The sequence below is a fragment of the Sinocyclocheilus anshuiensis genome, unplaced genomic scaffold, assembly GCF_001515605.1.
Source record: "Sinocyclocheilus anshuiensis isolate Anshui unplaced genomic scaffold, SAMN03320099.WGS_v1.1 scaffold78, whole genome shotgun sequence".
NCBI lineage: Eukaryota > Metazoa > Chordata > Actinopteri > Cypriniformes > Cyprinidae > Sinocyclocheilus > Sinocyclocheilus anshuiensis.
In genome coordinates, this window is record NW_015544250.1 from 1,386,296 (window position 1) to 1,391,930 (window position 5,635).

The 5,635-nt window shown below is 34.4% G+C and overlaps 1 pseudogene; it reads right to left on the reverse strand.

Moving 5' to 3' along the window:
- Positions 1-5,635, reverse strand: part of LOC107697822 (collectrin-like) — a 10,487-nt pseudogene that overhangs the window by 2,582 nt on the left and 2,270 nt on the right.

Consider the following 5,635-nt stretch of genomic DNA (forward strand, 5'->3'; position numbering starts at 1 on the left):
GAATCCTGAAAAATATATCAATTTTAGACAAAAATAGGTTATATTTAACATATCAACATGTATAATAATAAGAAATGTTTCTTGAGCAGCAAATCAGCATATTAGAATGATTTCTGAAGGATCATGTGACACTGAAGACTGGAGTCATGATGCTGAAAATTCAGTCTTTGCATCACAGGAATAAACTACATTATAAAAATATATTGAAATAGAAAACAGTTATTTTAATATTCAGCATTTTTTCCCCTCACAATATTACTGTTATTATTGTGTTTTTGATCACATAAATGAGGCCTTGGTGAAAGAAAACATTTTAAAAATCTTACCAACCCCATAATCTTACTACAGTACTGTAGTCTTATTATTTTATGCAATTTTGCTTCTCAAGTATCTTGTTTGAAAGATGCTTAGATATGAATAAAATATATGTTTTTGCCATGCAAATTAACAATGCCAGCAGATATGGTTTCTCGTTATATACTGGATGCAGCCAATAAGAATCAAGCACAAACAGCATCTCATCAATGTAACATGATGCTGCAAAAGAAGCACACGCTCCCTATCCAGCACACCGGCATCAATCAATACTGCGGTTCTCTCACAAACAAGCCTGAAGCATCTCTGCTGCAACACTTCAGCTGTGAGATTTCACAATCGTTAGGGGCCGATATCTGGCTAGGAAAGGTTAACCGCAATTGATTTCCATTGACCCATTAGCGTCTATATCGGCCCGTAATTACACTGGTTAAATGAATCAGTCGCGCTTTCCCTACATCCGAGAGCAGCTCAATTGCATGAATATAATTGAGGGGAAAAACAGTGATTAAAAAAATACATATTTAATCCACAAAAAAAAGGTCAGGCCTAAGATGACATCATGCATTTCTCTTTTCACCTGTAGATGATCACTGTTATTATTCAATGTGTAAAATTACTGCCAGATCATAGGGCTTTGATAATAATCTGTCATTAGACAAATGATATCTATTCATTACACATCATACCTCATTTGAAGAAAAAGCCTTTAGATGCAGCGGTTACCTTATAGTATTTTGTCTCTGCCAGATTTCATTTTAAACACATACGAACAGTGTAGTTCATCACATGGAAGTAGATTCTTAATGATTTTCATTTGAAAGTTTCTTTAAATTATCTGTCAAATGTATAATATGTGATATTAATAACTCCGTTAAATGTATCACGCTGTGAACATAACGCTTCTAGATGCAGCGGTTACCTTATAGTATTTTGTCTCTGCCAGATTTAATTTTAAACATACGAACAGTGTAGTTCATCACATGGAAGTAGATTCTTAATGATTTTCATTTGAAAGTTTCTTTAAATTATCTGTCAAATGTATAATATGTGATATTAATAACTCCGTTAAATGTATCACGCTGTGAACATAACGCTTCATTTCATTAAAGTCACTAAATGATAGCTTTATGAAAATAAATTTTTTTAAAGCAATGTGAGCTGTACTTGCTTGTACAAATGTGGTTGCTAGAGTGTTGCTATGGGATTTTTTTCACCTATTTTATGTTTGCAAGGTGAAAATCACAAGTTTGAGCACTTAGAAAAGTAATAGCACACCTCATTGATGTATTATCCTTATGGCAAATGAAGCTGAAATGAGATGCATGCCGAAAGTTCGCTACTTAGGGTTATGAGTTTGTTCAAATTCCTAACTCTGAGTGGGAAAAAGAAAAGAAAGAAAAAAATACTACAAGAAAGTCAAGAAGATAAGAAAGGCTGTGGAAACATTGCTCTGGCCTGGGAGCTGATATAGATTTGTGTCTCAGCAGCGTAGCAATGGAATCTGAGACCGTGCCGTCAAATTATTTGCCGAAGGGAAGGCATATAAATTGGAAAGAGGAGAGGGCCGTGATTGGAGCCTTGGGGGAAAGAAAAAAAATACTACAAGAAAGTCAAGAAAATAAGAAAGGCTGTGGAAACATTGCTCTGGCCTGGGAGCTGATATAGATTTGCGTGTCAGCAGCGTAGCAATGGAATCTGAGACCGTGCCGTCAAATTATTTGCCGAAGGGAAGGCATATAAATTGGAAAGAGGAGAGGGCCGTGATTGGAGCCTTGGGGGACACACTGTGTTAGACTGGAACAGTACATGATCTATGTTCCTCAATAGATACAAATGACTGCCTTGCGCTAAGAAATGATGTTAGCCAGAGGAAAACTCTACCAGTGATGCCAAAGGCTGATAAGCGGTGAGTAGAATACTACAGCAGACAGTTCCAAAAACTGCTGGATATTAAGATTTAATACACAAAATTGTAAACCCGTCTGTTATTTTTAAGGTAATGTAACACAATGCAACGCAAAACACTCGTCTGTCATGTAATATAACGTAATGCAAATATAGCTCAAAGGAATGCTGCAACAACACAATACAATGTAATGCAAAGCAAAGCAATGGAATGCAACAAACACAATACAATGCAATGCAGAGCAATATAACATAATCTTGTTTTATCTGAAATTATCATCTCTGTAATGTTATGCGATGTAACGCAAAGCAGTGCAACACAAAACAATGCTATGCAAAGCAAAACAATATAGCGCAATATAATCTTGCTTTCTCTGAAATTGTTAACTTCTCTGTCATGTAACAACATAATGTAAAGCAATGTAATTATAATGTAATGCAATGTAGGTTAACACAAAGCAATGCTGCAACATAAAACAATAGAAAGCAACACAAATGCAAAGCGAAACAGTGCTACACATAACAATATAACAAAATAATCTTGGTTTATCTGAAATTGTTTACAGTACCTTTCTGGCATGTAATATAATGTAATACAATGAAATGTAAGAAATATAATGCAAAGCAATGCAACTCAAAGTTGCAATGAAATGACAAACGCAAAGCATCCAATGCAACTGATATAACTTAATATAACCTTGCTTTATCTGAAATGATGAATGTCTCTGTCATGTAATGGAATGGAATGCAAAGCAATATACCCCCGGTTTCACAGACAAGGCTTAAGCCTACTCCTAGACTAAAATGTAAGTCTGAGCTGTTTCAACTGAAAGAAACTTGCACTGACTGATCTTAAAATATATCAGTGCCTTTGTTTTGTCTCAAAAAGCACACCAGTAATGCTTTTTTCTAAGCACGTTTATAAAAATTACTTAAATGTCCTAATTGAACTATGGCCTAATCCTGGCTTAGTCTAAACCCTGTCTGTGAAACCGGGCCATAATGTAATAATCTTGGCTTTCTTTTTTATTTTCTTCTGAAACGTTTTAGGTGAACGTTCATCTAACATTTTTTATGTTTCTACTTGTTTTAGAATGTTAAGATAAAATTCAAAAGTAACCATATGTTTCAAAATTATGAAGTGGGAAAAAAAAAACATTTTTAAACATTTTAAAAACTGTATGTCTTGAACATTCAGAGAACATTCAGAAATAATGTTGGCATAACTTAATGGGAACGTTAGCAAACTGTTCTTAGAATATTTTTGTTTGTTGGGTAAGTTAACGTAAGAAAAGATAATCTAACCCAAAGCAATGCCGCAACAAAGCAATGCTAAGCAGAGCAATGCAAAGAACGCAAAGTGGAGCAATGCTAAGCAATATAACACAATATCATTTTGGTTTATCTGAAATTGTTAACCTCCCTGTCATGTAATTTAACTTCATGCAATGTAATGTAACACAAAACAATTCAATGCAAAGTAATGCAATGCAAAGCAGTATAATGTAGCGTAATATAACCTTGGCTTCTCTGGTTTCATGTTTCACTTATTTTACCCATAGTCATGTTATGAGATTGTATAATTGAAAACCTTGGGTGAGTTTAGGTTAATGTTCTCATTTGAATACAGCATGCAACAAGCAGGCCATTTTAAATAACTGCTTTTCCATCTAGAAATGTAGCCAAATAATTCACTTTACTTGTCTGGAGGTTTCTGAAACATACCACCTGTTTCCCTCAGGTACTAAAACTGAGAAACGAAACCCAGCACTTGAAAGTATCTACGGCTGTAGAAGCACATGAATATTTAATGAAGCAATCATTGAGGAAGCATATGAATGGCTGTCTGTTGCTAAAAAACACATGTTGCATTTCAGCTCCCCAGTGTTTCACATTCTGTTGCAACCACTGACTGGTTTACTAGCCTTGTGAGGACATTTTATCCAGACAGCTATGACAAAACCTGACCCACGCATGAAGAACAAACTGATTTGACTCTGAAAGCCATCAGCTCTTACTCAACAGCTGTGGTCAAATCATTCTGCTCACGTTTTCAATCACAATTAAAGTGGTCATCACAAAAACAGACTTGGACTGAGCAGACTGGCTGTTGATTATCTTTTGTTAAGTGTGTCACCTGCTCGTGGGTGGAAAGCGTTGTATAGGTCTCTTGATTAGTTTGTTTCCTCATCGCATACGCCAGAGTAGATTTGAAGAGAAACATCTCGCTCTCATTCCACTCATACTGAGATACAGAGAGAGAAAAAAAGTTTAATTATTTTAGTTGCACAATATGGCTGAAAAAAATGATCAATATGGACATCAAACCAACTAAAAAGAGAAGTAAACCAAAACCTACGGCATCATCTCCGAGGGCCGTTTTAATGCTGAGTCTGACTTTAAATCCATCTTTACTCTCTATAGAGAGAGAAAGAGAGTTCGTTTATTCACAGAAATCATTGCTTGCGGTTGTTGTGTAGATCTGTTACTTCCTGTTCTTTGCGGACTGATAAGGCTTTTGCGGAGTGTGTCCTTATTTACCGTCCTCGTAAAAGATTCTCATTAAGGAATCGATGTGTCACTTTATTTCTCAGTGATTTCTCAAGATACTGAACAGACTGAGAGAAGATAAGATGCCAAACAAGAAACTGATTCTGTCTCTTTGGTCAGACAACAAAGCGGCAGAATCCAGTTTAGGATGTTTAGACGCTTCAGCGATGATTTTGTCCTTATTTAAACTCTCTTGAAGTTTCAGTTCACTGTAATTTCACACTCCCTCTGAACATTTTCACTTTCTCCTTTCCTTTAAATGTAATCTGGCTATTGTGAATTGACTTCCCTTTTCCCTGGCAGACAATATCTCTGAGAAAAAAAAAGCTGCAAGACAGTGAAGCCTATTTTAGGGCCATTAAGATTTTTGCATTAAATATGCAGGGTTAAACAAAAACAAAAAATAATAATCTTTACTTGAAACATAAGTACTAAAAGTATTCAAATAAAACGAATAAATAAAAATTGATAAAATTGTGCAGACATTTAAACAAATTAAAACTAATAAAAATGAAAAACAAACAGCAAAATTACTAAAACTAACTAAAATTAAAGTGAAAACAGAAAATAAAAAAATTTAATCTAATTTAAAATTAACATAATAGTATATCAGTGAAATACAGTAGTCAACATTTGAAGTGGCTCAAAAAAGTTCATCAAAGTTGTCCTAAGACAAGAACACATTTTGGTTTTAGGACAACTTTGATGAAAGGTTTTGACTAATTCTCATTATCATGACTACAGATATTTTACTTTTTTATATATTTATTTAAAATGCGTAAAATGCGTTTTTATCCTATTAAATTCAAATACATTAAATTATAAAAGGCAATACAACAGATGAAATTGTTGAAATTGTGTG